The sequence below is a fragment of the Paroedura picta genome, chromosome 4 (assembly GCF_049243985.1).
Source record: "Paroedura picta isolate Pp20150507F chromosome 4, Ppicta_v3.0, whole genome shotgun sequence".
Taxonomy (NCBI): Eukaryota; Metazoa; Chordata; class Lepidosauria; order Squamata; family Gekkonidae; genus Paroedura; species Paroedura picta.
This window is the reverse complement of record NC_135372.1, coordinates 99,621,682-99,641,297: the sequence shown is the minus strand read 5'-3', so window position 1 is coordinate 99,641,297 and position 19,616 is coordinate 99,621,682. Positions and strand designations below refer to the sequence as shown.

The 19,616-nt window shown below is 45.2% G+C and overlaps 1 protein-coding gene across 13 annotated transcripts in view; it reads left to right on the top strand.

Annotated features, from left to right (window-relative positions):
• PLEKHA6 (pleckstrin homology domain containing A6) overlaps positions 1-19,616 on the top strand; it is a 225,659-nt gene that overhangs the window by 134,668 nt on the left and 71,375 nt on the right. Inside the window, exon 1 of one of the 13 annotated variants that reach the window (XM_077334653.1) lies at positions 18,775-18,793. The exons of the other annotated variants lie outside the window; for them this stretch is intronic. The gene's annotated coding sequence lies outside the window, so the exon portion shown is untranslated. Of the gene's footprint in view, positions 1-18,774; positions 18,794-19,616 lie in introns of those variants that run through there. 13 annotated transcript variants of the gene reach the window in all.

Sequence of the window (19,616 nt, the reverse complement as noted above, 5' to 3'; positions counted from 1 at the left end):
ATGATAAAGAGTGATGGATTGGTATCTGGGAGACCCAGGCTGGGATCTCTGCTCATACCACGGGAAGCCAACTTTGGACCGGTTGCACTCTCTCAGTCCTAACTGCCTCAAAGGGTTGTACTGAGGATAAAATGGAGGAGAGGAAAACTCTGTTAGCTGTTCTGGGTCCCTCTTGAGGAGAAAGGCAGGGAATAAAGGAATTAAACAAATAAATAAATAAATAAATACACTGTTTGGGCACAGCCGATATAGGGGTGCCAGATACATCTACTTTTCTGTGTCACTTTGCAGCAGGTGTCTGCAAGTGTATGAACCAAAGCTGCTAAAGGAAACGTACAGTGATGTTGTGGTTTAAAGTGAGTCTCCTACTGCCGTCCCTGGGATTGTATCTTGGCCCGCGCTCCTTCCCAGAATGAAAGGAAGGAATGACTCTATTTTAGGGCTGCTGTAAAGCTCTATGGTATGGACCTGGGAGGAATCTTGACAGGCAAGCCCAATCAGAAGTCAACTGGGAATGGTGAAAGGTTTGCACGCCCTTTCCTTTGCCAACATACTTCTTGCTTAACACACACCAGGCTCCGCTTTTGCAGTGAGTTTTCTTGATTCTCGCAAGAGGGGAGGCCCAGGCCAGGCTGAAGTTTCTCCTGCTTCCAGACAGACTTATCTTGGGCATGCAAAAATCTCAGACGTTCCAGCGAATGGAGGAGGTGCTGAGGGATGGTTTCCATTAGTGTGTGTATATACACCACACATCGGGGTGTTGACCAGGGTCAGTTAACCGCATCAATCCTGGCTGTCAACAGAATGTGTATTTGTTCCACACTGCCCTCTGCAGGGCACAGAAGAATGTTCATAAGGCCAAGAGGGTCTTCACCAAACGGAAACCGTTCTAACATTCAGACCCCAATTGGGACTCTGTTAAGACACCTTTTGTGGTTAGATGTTTCCACTGCAAGGCTGTGATCATATTTAGTTGTCAAAATGTAAATGTTTCTCTTGGAACACAGCTTTTGTTTTCAGAGTAGGGCTCTGGTGCTACCGAATGATTAAAATTAAGTTAGCTTTAAAACTATTAATTCAATAGCATGATACTCCAGCCTCTGCAAATGCCAAGGCACTTCTGATTGTTGCCAGGATCAATGTACAGCAGTGTGTTAAAGTGCACCCCTGCTTCATTTTGTACTCTCACACCACACTGGTTTGACCTTAAGAGTCAAGGTAACGTCGGAGTTCACTTTACGAGACTCTTGTATACATTAAATGTAGAAAAAAGATTTGAGAATCAGCATTGTTCATTCAGTCATCCCAGCTGCCCTATTTACCTGAAAGAAAGACTCGTTTTTTTGCACATGTGCTGTCAAAAGAAAGAGATGGCCACCTTGAATTTGTATACAAATTGCAGTTGGGTACAATAGTAAAGCCCTGACCTGGATAGCCCAAGCCAGGGGTAGTCAACCTGTGGTCCTCCAGATGTCCATGCACTACAATTCCCATGAGCCCCTGCCAGCAAAATCCATGGGCATCTGGAGGACCACAGGTTGACTACCCCTGGCCCAAGCTAGCCTGAGCTTGTTAGATCTTGGAAGCTGATCAGGGTTGGCCCTGGCTAGTAGTTGGATGGGAGAACTCCAAGGAATATCAGACTTGAGATGTGGAGGCAGGCAATGGCAAACCACATCTTAGGCCTTGAAAACCCCTTCAGGATTGCCATAAGTCAGTTGTGAGTTGACAACACTTGCCACTACCACAGTAATAAAAAGGAATGTGTGTTTGTGTGTATAACTTCTGGAGTGTGTTTGTTTATCTTAGATTCAGGATCATCTTCCTGCATAAAGTATGCAGGAAGTATGCATAAAGTATGCATAAAGTATGCACACTCCACGTACATTTTAAGACATATGACTAAACACCAAAATTCAAGGGTATTTTATTCAGACCATTGTTTCCTAAGTTGCATATGTCTTAAAAGTTGGACCCTGTTGAAGATGTTTACTTCTGATGAAGCTGGAAACAAAATTTGTAAAATATTTATAAGAACTGAAATGTAGGAGAAATATGAATTCAAGAGCCTTTCCCCTTTCCTTCTCTGGGACCAGCAATAACGTTCCTTCTGAAGTAGCCTGCCATCTGGCATAAGGTGAGTTTATCCTTCCATCCACTATCTGCTTTCCTGGTCCCCAGACTTGTTACCCTTCGTTAATTGTATGCTAGTCTGTGATAAGCAATGCAGGGACTTAAAATAGTGCCTGAAAATTGAAGACAGAAAGATTTAGCTACTTCTGTATAACAAGAACTTCGGAATAGGACCACAGCAACAAACATAGAGAAAGCCTTTGCAGTCAGATATATTGCTTGTGTGAAGAGCCTCTTGTGGCGCAGAGTGGTAAGGCAGCCGTCTGAAAAGCTTTGCCCATAAGGCTGGGAGTTCAATCCCAGCAGCCGGCTCAAGGTTGACTCAGCCTTCCATCCTTCCGAGGTCGGTAAAATGAGTACCCAGCTTGCTGCTGGGGGGTAAACGGTCATGACTGGGGAAGGCACTGGCAAACCACCCCGTATTGAGTCTGCCATGAAAACGCTGGAGGGCGTCACCCCAAGGGTCAGACATGACTCGGTGCTTGCACAGGGGATACCTTTACCTTTACCTTTTTATATTGCTTGTGTAACTCTCGCCTATTGCCACACCGTGCCCTGAAAAGAACTGAAATCAAAGAAATTTCAGGGCTTATCTGTTGTCTGTGTTTTGGAAAATGTCTAGAAAATGTCCACGATTTACTAAGTTTTCACCAATTAAATGATCTCTTGATTTTGGTCCTGATTTTCTCTTAGAGCCTAACTAGATGTAAGAGTGAGAACAAGCTCCTCCCCAATGGCCAGTCGAAATGCTCCTCTGTGCTAATGTTTGCCTGTTAATCATTTTTGATTCAGAGCACATCAGTTTACTGTCCCAATTCAACCACAATGTAATCCTGCTTCCTTCCAAGGAGCCCAGGGTGGTCTACACGGGTCATCCTTGACATAGCTCCTCTCACCTTCTACCCCCTAGGAAACAAAAAACAGGCAGCAAGGTACCAGAATGGGAACTCTTCTGATAGCTCTCTAATGTCAAAAATAACTTCTGTATGATTTGGAACATATTAGCACTGGTTTGCATTGTGGCTGTGGGATCCTTATTTGCACATCTCTCCTAACTAGGTCTGAACACCCTTTGATTCTAGAACCACACGTCTGCTTTTTGCACTGTATTCTACCTTCTGCCCTAGAGCAGGGACACTAGCAGGAGCTTTTAATTCATCTTAGTGTGCCTCTTTGCTGTGGCCTCCAGTGGCCCAAAATGTAACTTGCCCCAGGCTAGTGCATGGCTCTGGAAAGCCCGCTCGTTTCCTCTCATCAAGAGAAACATGTCTGGTGTCTGCCAGCCAGCCTTGCTCAAGGAAATGATTACATAACAAGGGGGAATCACCTGCTGTGAGCCTGAGCCTGTTCGGCCTGAGCTACTGCATTTTTTGAGGGACGGCCTCAGCTGCACAGGAGGGTGGCCCATCTGTCCTAGGCTGCTTCCTGGCAATAACGAAATAGAAATTGATAGCTTTGGTGTTAGCAATGATATACTCATAATGGTATTCTAGTTTTGTGCTTACTCCGCATGGTCTAGTCCCCAACAAATCCTGTCCTGCAGAGTTTCAGAAAGAATAGGCAAGAAACCTTATGAGAGAAACAAGGCAGGGAAATCCAGACATTCCTTGCCCCTCGGGTTCGGGAAGAAGGAGTCCTGCCTATTTCCCCTCACCCCCTCTCATAGTTTCCAGCCATCCTTGTAGCCTTCATGATATGCAGGCACCATCTCTTCCTTCCCACACAGTAACCATAATGATGACAATGGTATATTGGCCAGCTTACAAAACAAGATGCTGGCCCACTGGGATGGAGTGTGGTAGATGGAAGGGTGAGTGGCCCTTCTATGATCACTCTGTTCTCCTGCTCACTGTTGCTGCAGATGTTTCACAAGGAAGAAATACTCCCCCCCCCAAAAAAAAAGCTGGGATTCCCAGTAATAATTTCATTTTTTTAAATATATGAAGCAATGGGAAGATTGCCAAGTCTTTCCCTACCCTTGTCAGTTTCACCAGAAAATGGAGGAAAGAGATGGTAAAAGTAACAGAGAAGGGAGATTGCACAAAAACATACAAGTTACACATCACCAGTCCTGTCTACCAACTAAATCAGTGGTGGCCAAACTGTGGCTCTCCAGGTGTCCATGAATTAGAATTAGCATGAGCCCTTGTCAGCATGGACATCTGCAGAGTCACAGTTTGGCCACTCATGAACTAAATCATTGGCCACTCCCTCAGACCAGTTGAGATAATAGTGCTTGTCAGTTCATTACCTGAAATGATCACTCTAGAATTGTGCCAGATTTTTTTATAATCACAATGACTAATACATTGAGGGAATGGGAAGGACAATTTGACAAACATGGGCGTACAACTGTTTGGCATGACCCTTGCCTTCATTCTGAGGAGTAAGTAAATGAACAAACAGTGGCAAAATCAGAAATGTCATTAGTTTACACCAGCCCCTTGTGCAAGGATAGGCTGAACCAATATGAAGGGAGAGATGCACATTTGTCGTTCCTGGAACTTTACCCTTCTCATGCTCTGGTGTTTCACGAGGGCACTGTTCCCCTGCTTAGAAAAGGCATCTTGTCACCACAGCTGTCTCAGTTTATGACACAAAAATGAAATTGCCCCCGGCATTCTGAGTTTGATATTTAATAGCATTTGTTAAATTTCCATGCCAGTGGTTTAACAGAACAGAGAACAATTTGGCTTTGTTCCCTTCCCTGAGATGATTGTGTATTGTGTGTCCACAGAGCAGGAAGATGTAGTATTTTCTGGTGTTCTTTTGAGCCCAAACATAAACTACTCTTTCACCACAGTGTCTCAAGGAGGTGGCTGGGAAACAGCTGGAACATGCTACCTTGGAGCCTCCTCCATTTTAGTGATGAAGAAAGCAAAGTCTTGTCCAGGCTGGCCATTGCCCAAAAGGGCAGTATCCCCTTTGTATTACTTCAAAGTGCGACGCAACCCAGCCAAAGCTGTGTACTTTTCAGTCCCATGGATTGATTTAAACATCTCACATTGGAAGAAAATTTCAGCTTGAATGGGATTCTGTTCACAGCTGGTAATGTTGAGTCCATGCAATCACCCATGAAGACAGGGATTCAGATAACTTCTTAACAACAACAAAAAATCTCTGGATGGGCTTGGGCAACCTGTGCTTAATTTCCATTTTCAATCAATAAAATGGGTATAATGATTAACTCTGAGTCCAGGACATGATGTGATCATGGATTTAATGCAAGGACAACATATACCTTTTCAGGTCATTTAGTTGGCATCTTTAATGAGTTTCTCTTGCATTTTGACTTCTGGATTGTTGTTAACACACTGCTAGATGCACAGTTCTGTGCACTTTGCAAGCACTAGTTAAACAAGAGATGGTACTGAGCAATTTTATACAGATATGCTTCTGTTGCCTGCATAGTTCTTTGCCCTTCTCAGAAGTAGTGTAGTGGTTAGACTAGGATCTGGGAGACCCAGGTTTGAATCCCTACCTTTATTACGTAAAGTGCACTAATTCAATGTATTAAAACATAGTCATGAAAATTTAAAAGCATCACATTTCTAACCACACATGGAATAGAGCAACATAGAATGGACCAAACATGTTTCGACCCCAAGGGGGGTCAAAGGATTGACAGAGCTTTTTCTGGGAATGCACTGGTGATTGAGAGATGGGCAAAAGCAGAGAGCAGTGGCCTCCGGAAGAACATTTTTTAGCGGGTGGGCTCCAAATCAGATATCTTTACATTGGAAAGACTAGCTGGAGCAGCACCTAACAGATTTTTCTTTGCCATCCAGCAAGCCCTTTGATTTTATTAATCAGTGCATTCCGCACAAAAAATTGACCACTGAGGAAAACCCCACCGGGTCGAAACATGTTTGGTCCATTCTGTGTTGGTCTATTCCATGAGTAGTTAGAAATGGGATGCCTTTAAATTATGATGGCTATGTTTTTAATAGGTTGAACTAGTGCAATTTGTAATAATAAATATTTGTTATAAATACTTGAAAATTTTTAAAATTATCTTTGCAGCTCAACCTTTGGGTTCCTAACTTTTCTGCTTAGGTTGGGTTTGGGTTTCTCTTTTTGGTTTTGCATTGAATCCCTACCTTGCCATTTAAATTTACAGGGTGACTTTGTGCCAGTCACACACTGTTAATCTGACCTACCTCGCAGGGTTGTGAGGAGAAAATGGAGGAGTGGAGAAAGGTGTAATCCATTTTAGGTCCCCATTAGGGAGAAAGGCAGGGTATAAATGAAATCAATCAATCAATAAATAATGGGCCAGGTTGTAATAATAGATGTTTTCCTGGTCTGTTCCATTTTAGGCTGCAAATGGAAGAACACAGCTTTGAATGTAAATTTATTTTAAAAAACATTCTTGTATATACATAGAATCATAGAGTTGGAAGGAGCCATACAGGCCATCTAGTCCAAGCCCCTTCTCAATGCAGGATCAGCCTAAAGCAGCAGTCCCCAACCTTTCTGTGGTCAGGGACCGCCTCTGGGGGTGAGGGGAGAGCCGTCAGCAGCTGCACGCAAACATGCATGCGCAGAGTTGCCACACATGTGCATTTTTGCCACCAGGGGGCGCAAACGCGCATGCGTGGCAACTCCGCGCATGCGCGTTTGCGTCGCCGGCATGCCGGCGGCCGCGCCTTCCTTTTCCCCTCCCTCTCACAGTGAGAAGCTAGCCGGGCCTGGTGAGCTTCTCACTGCGGGGGGGGGGGGGGAGGCAAGCATGTATTCCACTAATGAGCCACAGCCCCTTCACAGTTAACTTTTGAGGGGTTGCAGAGACCATTCAGAACATACCAACCACCTCCATGGCAGCTTGCCACAGTGAAGCCTGGGAAAAACTTTCAAACAATTGTGCCAAAAATTTAATATACCTCTCACATATGCAAAGCATTCCTATATTTGCTTGATTTGCAAAGGTTGTAAAATGTAGCTTCTTTTTGCTTTTTTTTGGGGGGGGGGCAAGAGAAAAGCACCTAGCCAAGGTTATAAAACACAGTCTTTGTCACCAACATGGAATAAAAACCTTAACAGGATATTGCCTCAATGGGGCAGCTAATGGCACATGCCTCCGCATCAGCACTCTACAGGACATGCAGCCTCAGGGCTGTGCCATTTGATCTGCCTCAGAAGGTGTCTTCACATTGTTTCAAAGGGGGCAAGAAATGCAGGTGCTGAGCATAGTTGCTGGCATGTTGCTCCCTGTGCTTGTGGTGTAATTAAAAGATGAGAATCACCAGCAGACGTATGAGTGCCAGCAGCAGGAGCAATTTAGCAAGGAGAAAGGTAGCTGTGGGGCATATTAGTGGTCTCACAGCTTGACTCAGGGAGGAAAGCAGGGCACACCAATGGGACCCAGGCCAGCTGCATGCTGAGAGTTGTCCATGTTGCATTGGCTGGCACCAGGCTCACTTCCTGTCCCAGATGTGTCTCAGTATCTGGGTGGCAAGCCGGACTGCTGCCAAGAAGGGTCTCGTTTTGCACTGCTCTGATCCTCAGTTCCTGGAAATTCCAGTGGTCTAGGAAGTAGTGAGCAAACAGGTGTCCAGAGTCTTTATGAAAATGGAGAGTGGGGATTCTGCAGGACTAAGAATGTGGAGATAGAAATATGTACTAGTTGCTGACCCAATTAACACTGAATAATGGAGAGAGAAAAATTTGCACTGCCAGGGGGCATCTGGTTTCTGCTACAGTGCCAGGCTTCTGCCTGCCCTGCCTCTTGAGTCAATCCTTGTTCACAATATGCTCTATACAAGACAGGGTGGCTGCATAATTGGCTCCCTGAAAGCTGTGGTCCTGGTCCCCTCAGTGGTCCTGGAGAAGAAACTTAAAGGAAAGGTAAAGCGGCTCTTTGGGAAGCTTGAAGACTATTTAAACTACAATACTCAAAGCTGAGATGCAATGTGCACTGCAGGTTAGGAAAGAACAGATTTTTAAATATAAAAAGAGCTAGATGATTTACAAGGGAAGTAATGGAAGCAGTAAAAGGTAAGAAGGAGAAGGATTCCTTTAAGCAGTGGAAGTCTAGTCTGAGTGAGGTAAAGAAAAGGGAGTACAGGCAATGGCAAATAAAATGCAAGTAATTGATCAGACTGGCAAAAAGGGACTATGAGGAACACACTGGAGAAACAACGACCATTTCCGCACAAGGAATCTGTTCCTGGACAGTCTTTGAATGTTTGTGGCTTTTACAGCCCCCTCTACATGACATCACCTGCATTCTGAGGCTGTCAAGGAGCTGGGTCAAGTTTTGGTCATTTTTAACTTGCAATTTTGGGAATCACCAAAACTGGATTTATATCCCTAAATCTCGCGTCCCATCAGTGAGCAACCAGTGAGCAACCAAGGATAAGACCGTATGGAAGAGGAAATGTGTGATAGTCTTGACAGCTTTGTCCAGTCCTCACACCTGCCTTCCCCTCTCCATTTCCTGCTCCGAGTAATTTTTTTTTTTAAATGGCATGGTCCGTGTTGCAGCACGACTGCAAACCTAAATTGTCAAAAGTAAAATAAAATCTTTTTAAAAGTGTCCACAGTCTTTTTAGGATCAGGCAGGCAAAATAAAATCCCTTTTCTGTTTTCTGGAGGTGGGGAATTAGCTGGGAAAGAGCGGGCAGTGATCGGGCTGCCTTCTCCCGATCATACAGGGAACTGAGCACCTTGTTTTAAAGCCAACCATTTACACAAAATGTCTTTTTGGGCTCCAGGGACTATGTTCAGCATCTCAGAAATCCACCCAGACAGAAATAAAGACCCAAAGAATAGGAATCCCAAAAAGGGAGGGATGCCATATTGTTCTGGTGTTTCACGACAGCAACGTGGCAGTATTAATTTTGATTTAAAATGAATCTGTGTTGTGCCATTACCTCACAGCAATGTGGAAGTGCGTTTTTTTTTTAAATTCAGGGCTGGGGGAGGGGGACAGAGAATGTTTCAATCCATGTGAGAACTGCTGTGCTGTGATTGGTGGCTTGCTGACAAGCCAAGGAGCAGAGAGAGACGTTTGTGTTGCTTTCCCTTGTAGCCTCATCAAGAGGCAAAAAGCTGTGATGGGGTAGAGAGGAAATGCGGGAGGAGTCTCCCCATGAGAAGGGCTGCAAATGCAAGATTTACCATTCCACGTTTGCAAGCAGAAAGCCACTCGCATTTTACCCCTCTGTGCGGAAATGGTCAGAGACCAGCAATAGAAGCAGAAAACCAGCTAGGGAGACAATGGGACCCTTGGTTGACCAAAGTTTAAAAGGCTTACTAAAAAGGAGGGTAGGGAAGTTGCTGAGAAATTGAATGCATTGTTTGCCTCTGTCTTCACTGTGGAAGGTGGGAGGTGCTTGCCCACTCCAGCTCCACCCATTTCAGTTGTTGTTAAAAGGCTTGAGTTGAACTGAGGTGATGAGAGAGGGGGTCCTATGACTGATGGGCAAATTAAAAACTGGCAAATCACCAGGCCCAGATGGCATGAATCCAAGAGTTCTGGAAGAACTCAAATGTGAACTTGTGGACCTCCTGTCAAAATATATGTAATATATCACTGAAATCTACTTCCATCTAATATAGCCCCCGTCTTTAAAAAGAATTCCAGAGATTTGAGCAATTACAGGGTGGTCAGTTTAATGTAAATTGGTGAATCTGTTATAAAAGATTGAATTAATAGGCATATTGCTGGACAAAAACTATCGAGGAAGAATCAGCGTGGATTCTGTAAGAGAATATCTTGTCTCACTAACCTTTTAAGAGTTCTTTGATAAGGAGAGCAAACGTGGACAAGGGTGATCCAGTAGATGTTGTTTACATAGACTTCCAAAAAGCTTTTGATAAAGTTTCTCAGAAAAGATTGCTAAATAAATTCAGCAATCATGGATAAGAGGACTAGTTCTCTGGTGGATTAAAAAACGGTAAACTGGGACAATAAATGGGCACTTTTTACAGTGAAATGTGGGAGCAGGGGGGCACCAGTGGGCTTGGCACTGATCTGATGCATTTTAACTTGTTCATTAATTATTTGGAGTTAAGAGTAAGCAATGAAGTGGCTACATTTGCCAATGGCACTAAATTGATCAGGGCAGTGAAAACTAGGGAGGACTGTGAGATGCTCCAGAGGGATCCATTGAGATGGGCAAGTGGACATCAATGTGGCAAATGAGGTTCAGTGTGGGCAGGTGAAAAGTAATGCACATTGGAGCCAGAAATCATAACTATAAATATAAATTGATGAGGTCTGAACTGGTGGTAACTGGCCAATGAGAGTGATCTTGGAGTCCTGGAAGATAAGTCACTGAAGATGGTGACTCAGTATGTGAATGACTGTGATAAAAAGGACAAATGCCATGCTGGAGATTATTAGAAAGGGGATTTAAAACAAATCAGGCAGTAACATAATACCCTTGTATAAATCTATGGTGCAGCCTCATTTGGAATGCTTTGTACGGTTCTGCATCTCAAAAAAGCTATTATAACATTGGGAAAGGGTAACTGAAATGATTAAGGGTATGGAATTCTTTCCCTATGAAGAAAGGATAAAGAGGTTAGGGCTATTTAGCTTGACGATACCATGATTGAGGGGTGACATGAAGTTTACAAAATTCTGCATGGGGTAGAGAAAGAAATACTTTTCTCCCTTTCTCACAATACAAGAACTAGTGGACAATGAATGAAATTAATGAACAATCCCAAACAGTAATTAACACATGGAGGTCATTGTTGCAGGAAGTGGTTGTGGCTACAAGCTTCAAGAAGGGATTGGATAAACACATAGAGCAAATGTCCACCAGTGATGCTCTGTATTCTTGGTGCTTGGGGGGCAGGCAACAGGGCGAGGCCTTCTGAAGTACTGTCCCTGCTGGTGGACTTTCTGATGGCACTTGGGTTTTGGCTGCTGTGTGACACACAGTGTTGGACTGGATTGGCCAACAACAAGTCCACTGAATTAGAAGAGTGTAATTCTGTTTAGGATTGTACTGTTAAGAGAAATACTCTGGTTTCCCTGGGTCACTTAAGCCAAAATGAAGATGGACTCTTATGAAACACAGCAATGTGAAACATATAAATCATCTCCCATTGTTGGGGTTGCTTCGGAGCGTGCTCTCTCCTTTGTATGTAGCAGCTATTTTCCTTTCCTCATCCAGTAACCCTCCAGCGGTGGGCAGGACAGGGCAATAGACAGCATTCACTGTAGACATGGCTTGGCATGACGAATGAAGTGTTTCTTCCTCTTGGTTTGTTTAACCTGTTAGACATTATGTAAAGTGAAAGAAAAATTCAGGCAAGAGGGTTAACTGTGAAGAAATGGCAGGGGGCGGCAACTTCTCCTGCGCGTTTCGGCCAGTTCTGATAAGGTGCTGTCAGCTTAGAGTCAGGTGCTCATGCCCAGGAACAGGTAAATTTAGCATTGCTTGTTTCATCAGCCAATGTGTGGGAACCATGTGGACTAAACTGAGGCGATGGCATAGGGGTTGCTCACCATAAGGGCTGATGATAAGGAGGATGATACCTGCAAAGAGATTTGTAGGTCAGTCGCCTCTGAGTGAAGCTTTGTAGCCTGTCCTTCTGTTCCTCTCACATGGCTGGTGCTAAGTCTGTGAGGGATGAAGAGGGGACCTGTACTGCTCATCCCTTGATGCTCTTTGTAGGAGAAAGGCAGCTGCAGAAGTAATGCATGCTGTCATCTGCCTGTCAGCTTAAGGCTGAAACCTATTCTCTGCTCAGGTGGAGGTGAGAGGGTCATCTGCTATAAATATCCTCCTTTCCAAGAAATGTCACATTTCAGAAAATTCCAATTAGACGTGCCCCTTATGTTACAGCATCCCAATAACACTGAAAACTGCACAACAGACATCAAATATCTTTGTTTGCAGGACCATGTGTCACCTTCATACAGAATGTATTTCTTCTATGCCTTTCTGTGGCAGAGACTGTCCCCCGGAAGAGAGAGAGCAGCTCTTCTCTCCAGCTATCATATGTTCTTTTGCAGTGGGCCAATTAATTTAGCCGTGCATCTACATTAGCTGTGGGCCTGTAACCAAGCTCCAGTAAAGGGGCTAGTTTTGATTTAGGGTTGCCAATCTCCCAGTGGCTGGGGATCCTCCTTCCTTAGAGTCTTTCAAGAGTCTTCCCTGCTTTAGGGGAGAAGGCTTGGCTGTATGATATTGTATGCATGAGCTTTTTCAAACTTTTATGTGTGAAGCTGCCTACATAACCACAACAGCTAAAGGGGCTGAAGGTGCATCTGTAATATGTTTGTTGTTGTTGTTTTACACATGCTCATCAAAATGTTGTGTGTCAGTGCAAGATATGTGTTTGCAAATACTGGTCTGTTTGGGAAAGATTTATTTAGTTACTAGCTTCAAAGCCCGTTCCTAAGAACGGGCCTTGAAAGGGTCCCCTCCCCTGGCCCTTAACCAGGCACCTTCAGGTGGCTTTGGTCGGCAGCTGGCAGGCAGATCAAGTGGGGTGGACGGAGGCTGGTCAGCTCATTAGCAGGGCCGGACAGAGCTCCTTAGCTGGCAGTCAACAGGCCAGGAGGCCCTTGTCAGCAGGCCCAGCCTAGCAGGCCAAGAGGCCCTTGTTAGCAAGCCGTCCACCACGACCCTTTGCCCAGGGCCCTCTCCCCTTACCTGCTGCTGGCTCCAGGCGCTGAGTCCAGGAATGGAGGGCGGGAGCTGCAGGGGCAGGGCCAATCAGGGCAAAGCTGACTGCACCCTGATTGGCCCTATTCCACGTCCCACCCCCTAGGCTACTTCACAAATATATATAAAGGAACAACAATAGATAAGGATTAACTTCATTTATACCTTTATTATACTTTTCTCCCCAATGGGAAGCAAAAGCCACTGAGTTGTTCTCTTCTCCTCCTTTTTATCCTCACCACAACCTTGTGAGGTAGATTAGGTTGAGAGAGTGTGCCTGGCACAAGGCCACCCAACAAGCTTCCCTGCAGAGTTGGGGTTCAAACCTGGGCCTTCCAGATGCTAGCCTGGCAGTCTAAGTGCTATGGGAGGGAGGAATATGCATTCGGAATTTACGGCCAGACAGTAAACATTGTAATGCAGAAGTGAAGACCAATATAATATAAAAAGTGAGCTCACTGCATGCCCCTCCGTTATGGGATAATCTTCTTTGACATTCACAATTGAAACAACATACATGTCAGTGAATTTAGCTCGGACTCAGCCATTTTTTCCCCATGCTTCAGACTATCTCTCTGCCTTAAAATTATTTTATGAACATAATATATTTGCACATTCATTCTTTATACCATCCATTAACAATTAAATGTTTTTTAAAAGTACTCAGTGGATTTGGGGGGAGGGGACATTTGCTGTGAGGCCATACCCTCTTACCTGGGCTGCCTTGCCCTCTAATTCGAGATAAATTGGGCCTGGTTGTGGTTATTCATTTGTAGGGGGAAAGGCACTCTTGAACTGTTCAGATATACTTCTCCTCAGGAGCCGCGAAATTAGGTCTGGGGTCTAACCCCCAGGTCACATCAAGCTCATCATTGGTCACTGCCACAGCCTGGAGAGGTCCACAATGGTAGTGAAATCAATTACATGAATATCCTCATTTGTCTGAAAAGTGGCAGAGTTACTTTGTGAGTATTAATAGTATTGATTGGTTTAAATTCATGTCCAATGGGATTTTGTTAAGAGATGCATGCATGCACATTTCCATATCCTTTCCTTAATATCAAAAATTGCAGTACCTTTACAGATATGAGCTAGGGAACATTACTACTGGAAACTTCACAGGCAATAATGAGATCAACAGGATAAGCCTTCCTTATTGTCTTGCAACTGGAACTAATCAGACTTATTCAAAGGCCTTTCCTCTAGAGATTTTTTTGTACAATAAATGTACATTTGTGCTGCCCATTATTTGCAAGGCGTGCAAGTTTATTCTCAGAGGATCAGAATCTTTAACCGCTCCCAGCGGAGCGGATAAAATAAAGCAGTAAGGGCCCCGAAGGCGGGCCCTGTCTGGGATGAGGAAGGGTGCCAATAGGCCCTTTCCCCCAGACTGACAATCGGAGGCTGCCGATTGGGCCCTCCGATTGTCAATCCGGCGGCCCTGCCCCAGCCTGCCGCGAGCAGCCACCCCAGAGCGTCCTTTAACATCGCGGACTGGTGTTGGACCTGGTGCCACCGGCGGCGGCGTCCGCCGCGCCGTGCCGCCGGCCCCGCTGTGCGCTCCAGACTCCCACCAGCAGCTGGCTCCTGCCCACCACGCCGCAGGTCCAGGTCGGGAGATCCAGATAGGCCGCCGAGTGCAGGCCCTCGTTGACCACTCACACCGCCTCTCAGGTCGCCCCGCACCCGGCCTTGGGTCCGGGGCCTGGCCCCAGAGAGCCGCGCTGCCAAACTCGCCAGCCCTGCTAGCGCCCACTGTATTTCAGGGTCAGCGGGCTTATTTACTAGTCATAGAATAATAGAGTTGGAAGGGACCTCATGGGTCATCTAGTCCTATGAGGCCACTCACAGTGTATTTATTCTCAGAGGAGGGCACTCTGGTTGTTGAGACAGTACAGCTCTGGCTAGTTAGTGAGTATGGTGCTCTTGCAATCGACTTGTAATATCTGGTTATTCGGGTTTGTCATTACTGACAATGAATGGTGCTACTTACCTCAAGGTTTGTAGCATTTGTGACCTACAACTAAAGGGCACCCCATTTGTGATACATGGATCATATGTATGTCACTTCAGAACACCACAAAAGCAATTGCCAACACAGCTGTTCTTTCTCCACACTGCAATGATCTGCTTTTTCATGAGACTCATTCTTAAAAAAAATAGGGAGGCGGCAGGAATATTTGCTTTTAGATATTTAAGAGCTGGGTGCTCCCCAACACCCCCCATGGCTTCCCCCAAACTCTCAGAAAGTCTTCTGTTCCTAACTGTTTGGTTCTACTGTAGCGGAATAATGTGCTATTATCAAGTATACAGTGGCCAGGTCATAGAGTGGCAAGGGCAAATTTTAGTTGGATGGAGAGGATTAATGTCAGGAAAGGCTCTATGACTTTTAAAGGAACTAGTACCTTGCCATTTCAAATTTTGTTTTACAGATGGGTTTGATTGTTATGAATCCAAAGTGATTCCTGTGAATTTGTTTATAGAATGATAGAGTTGGAAGGAGCCATACAGGCCATCAAGTCCAACCCTCTGCTTAGTGCAGGATCAGCCTAAAGCATCCAGGATAAGCATCTCTCCAGCTGCTGCTTGAAGACTTCCAGTTAGGAGAAGCTCACCACTTCCTTAGGCAGCTGTTTCCACTGCTGAACTACTCTGAAGGCAAAAAAAAAGTTTTCCTGATATCTAGCTGATGCCGTTCTCAGTGTAGTTTAAACCCATTACTGCATGTCCTGTCCTCTGCTGTCAACAGGAACAACTCCATGCGCTCCTCTAAGTGACAACCTTTCAAATACTTGGTGTAGTGGTTGGTGGAGTGTGGACTTCTAATCTGGTGAGCCAGGTTTGATTCCCCACTCCTCCACATGCAGCCAGCTGGGTGACCTTGGGCTTGCCACAGCATTGATAAAGCTGTTCTGACTGAACAGTAATATCAGGGCTCTCTCAGCTTCACCTACCTCACGGGGTGTCTTTTGTGGGGAGAGGAAAGGAAAAGCAATTGTAAGCCGCTTTGAGACTCCTTTGGGTAGAGAAAAATGGCATATAAGAACCAACTCTTCTTCTTCTAAAGGTAGCAATCATGTCCTCTCTCAACCTTCTTTTCTTCAGGCTAAACATTCCCAAGTCCTTCAGGCTTTACTCATAGGACTTGGTCCCCAGGTCCTGGATCATTCTCACCATTCTCCTCTAAACCCTCTCAATTTTGTCCATGTCATTTTTGAAGTGAGGCCCCCAGAACTGCACACAGCACTCCAGGCGAAGTCTGATCAATGCAGTATACAGTGGGACTATGACATCTTGTGATTTTGATGTGATGTCTCAGTTGATGCAGCTCAAGACTGCATTTGCCCTCTTTACTGCTGCATCATACTGTCTACTCATATTTAACTCACAGTCCACACATACCCCAAGATCTCATTCACACACACTGCTGCCCAGAGGTGTATCTCCCATCCAGTATGCATGCTTCTCATTGTTGTGACTCAGCTGTAGAACTCCACACTTATCCTTATTGAATTGCATCTTGTTCTCATTAGACCACTTTTTCAGTTTGTTCAGATTTCATTGAACTCTACCTCTGTCTTCTGGGAAGTTCGCTACTCCTCCCAATTTGGTGTCATCCATAATAATGAGGAGTTCCCTATCCCCTTGTCTAGATCATTAGTAAAAGTGTTAAAAAGTACTAGACCCAGTACTGAGCTCTGTGGCACTCTGCTGCTTACCTCCCTCTACTCTGATAAAATACCATTGACAACCACTCTTTGGATGCAGTTTTTAGCCAGCTCCCTAGCCACCTAACCAACCAAAAATCCAGTCTACTATCTTCCAGTTGCCCATCAGAACATCACAGGGAACCTTGTCAAAATCCTTGCTGCACAGGCTCAGCTTCCTCTTCTGCTGATTTGAGCGGTGATCTTTCAGGAACAAAACAATATGGGGGTGTTTGGGGCTACAGTGAGAAGGAGAGGCAAGGAAGTCACCCTCCACTGATGGAAATCATTCTGTTAGTGAAGATTTGCACAAGATCCAAACTATTCAATTTATGTTTGTCAGTTGTTATTTGGTTGTTAATTTGAGTGGCCTTAAAAACCACCTTGAAATCACACAGCAACAAAGATGTTAATAAATAAATGAATAAGCAGTGGGTTTGGAATGATTAAGGATCTGGGGGAAAAGGCCAAGGAAGTATCCTGGAGAATAATCCCGAACAGGTCTATTCAGAATCCCAGGATATTCAGTAAAGATGTTCGCAGAACATTCAACTGCCTATTTGACTTTTTAAAAAGTCATAAAAAGCAACATTACCCAATAAAGTGAAAAGAGCAATTTAAGGAGAATATTAGCACCACTTGACATTAAGAAAGCATTAGCGAAAGAGAACAGGAAGAAGAAGGAAATGTGGCTGAGCATTCTGCAGCAAGATAGTTGTTCATCACTGGCCGTATTAGTGGTTACAGAAAATGACATGCATAAAATACAGCCTCACCTCTTCAGTTTTTTTATTTACAAAGCATCTGATTTCCCTGAGTTGCTGCTTGCAGTTCCACTGATGAAGTAAAGGTAAAGGTATCCCCTGTGCAAGCACCGAGTCATGTCTGACCCTTGGGGTGACGCCCTCTAGCGTTTTCATGGCAGACTCAATACGGGGTGGTTTGCCAGTGCCTTCCCCAGTCATTACCGTTTACCCCCCAGCAAGCTGGGTACTCAAATTACCGACCTCGGAAGGATGGAAGGCTGAGTCAACCTTGAGCCGGCTGCTGGGATCGAACTCCCAGCCTCATGGGCAAAGCTTTCAGACGGCTGCCTTACCACTCTGTGCCACAAGAGGCTCTTTACTGATGAAGTAGGTCAGGGGTAGTCAAACTGCGGCCCTCCAGATGTCTGTGGACTACAATTCCCAGGAGCCCCTGCCAGCAAATGCTGGCAGGGGCTCCTGGGAATTGTAGTCCACGGACATCTGGAGGGCCACAGTTTGACTACCCCTGAAGTAGGTAATGACCTACAAAAATCCCTTGTTCTGCAAATAAAGATACGAGTTAATCTGAATGATGCAACTGGACTTTCTGAATCAAGACACCAGCAGAAATCCGATTAGTGTGTTTGTAGCTTGTTTCTGTTCTGTGCCATATTGGAGTCTAATCTCATTGCTTTTTCAAAAGTTCTGTAACCCAATCTGGGAGTCGTAGGGAGAGGATCAGCTAAGAATCCAAATAAAGGCATTGCTCAGCAGACTCTCTCCACCCGACAGCCCAGTCTGTCTATGTGCAGCACTGCAGCAGTGTTCTTAAGGCAGGGAGGAGCAGCTAGTAAAAGTTTCCCAGAACTATAGAAAGAGGTCTAGTTGAGGAACCATTGCTAAGGTCATGTTTTCTAGTCTTCACCTTCTGCCTTTAGAAAAAGCCCTTGTTCTTGAAGCACCGTGGCCAAGTTAAAACATAATTTGTCTCTGGCTGCACCTGCTCTCCCTCTCCCTTTCTCTCTTTCACACACACAGAACATTTGGATGAATATCGTTGTCCGTATACCCTTCACCTTTCTCTCCCTAGGGAAACGGAGCTCAAAATCTGTCCTCCCTCCCTCCACCCCTCCCTCCACCTTTGCCATGCCTGCTGGCTGCTGTTATTGCTGCATGTGAGGTTGAGAGCATTGTTTGAATGATGAGGCTGGACTAGGTTAGATAGACCCTTGGTGCCTCGAGAGAGGGAGAGAGCTGCTGTCTGCCTCTCTCTCTCTCTCCCTCTCCCTCTCGCTTGCCCAGAAATCAGAACAGAAAAGCAGAACGCAGCTGCTATCTACATCGAACTAAAGGGGGGGGGATAAGGGAAGTTGAAGATGGGAGAGGCACACGGGACCACCATGTCCTTGGCCATGCAAGCCATTCTGCCGGGGCATACTTTCTAAGGCCAGAGAAGCACTGGAGGTGTTCCAGGAGGAAAAACAATTCACTCACCTTTACAGGGACATGATTGCGAACCAGGATTGCAGCTGAGACCTGCCACCATGCTAAAGTTTCGAGCAGACCGCCGGGTCAGGTAGGACTTCCTAGGTGATGCTGCAAAGCTGTAGGGGGAGGTAGTGGATCGTGGTAATTCCTGCTTTAGGGGCTTTTGTGATTTTATTTCCCTATATAAAAGCTCAGGGAATTTCATTTTGGTTGGTGTCTGCTGCATTGCAGTGCTTGGGGTAGCAGATGCTTAACTCAGGAGTTTGTGGAACAGGACCAGCCGAGGCAGCTGTTTGTGAGGAAATATTAGGAAGGTTCTGGGGAAGTTCGCTTTTTTCTAGTGGCTGAACCCTGAAACCCGGAATGGGGGGAGATGGAGGCAATTGGACAAATGCCAGCAGGAGCTGCAGAAGCCACACACAACTACAAAGGAGGCTGGAGGAGGGAGGAGGAGTCAGAATAAAGGGAAACCGGCTTTTGGGTGAATTGATGAAAGAAAGCTTCCAAATTAATGGCTGCAAAGCAGCGCAGCGGCTAAGAAGTACTGCACAGTCCGTACCTGTCCAGGACTAGCCCTCTTGGTGGCTTTGGCAGTTTCAAGGAAGTTAAGGGCTTATACTCACACAGATGAAGTCTCTGTCTACCTACCTTGCTCCAGTTTGGAAGTACAGCTTTCAATATTGGTTGCCTTTCTTGTGCCACAATAAAAGGAATCAAGGGTAAATTCTTAAAGTACATATTAAGTATATTGCAAAGTAGTTCCTGTGGAGCGTTAATGGCTCATGAAAGCATTATTATTATTATTACCTGCACCAGTTATGTTCTGCAGACAGCCTCCTTCCTAAGGTGTTTTCCCTTAGGACTGTCTGTGTACATCTACAGTGAGACCAAGGGCCTTTTCTGTGGTGGGA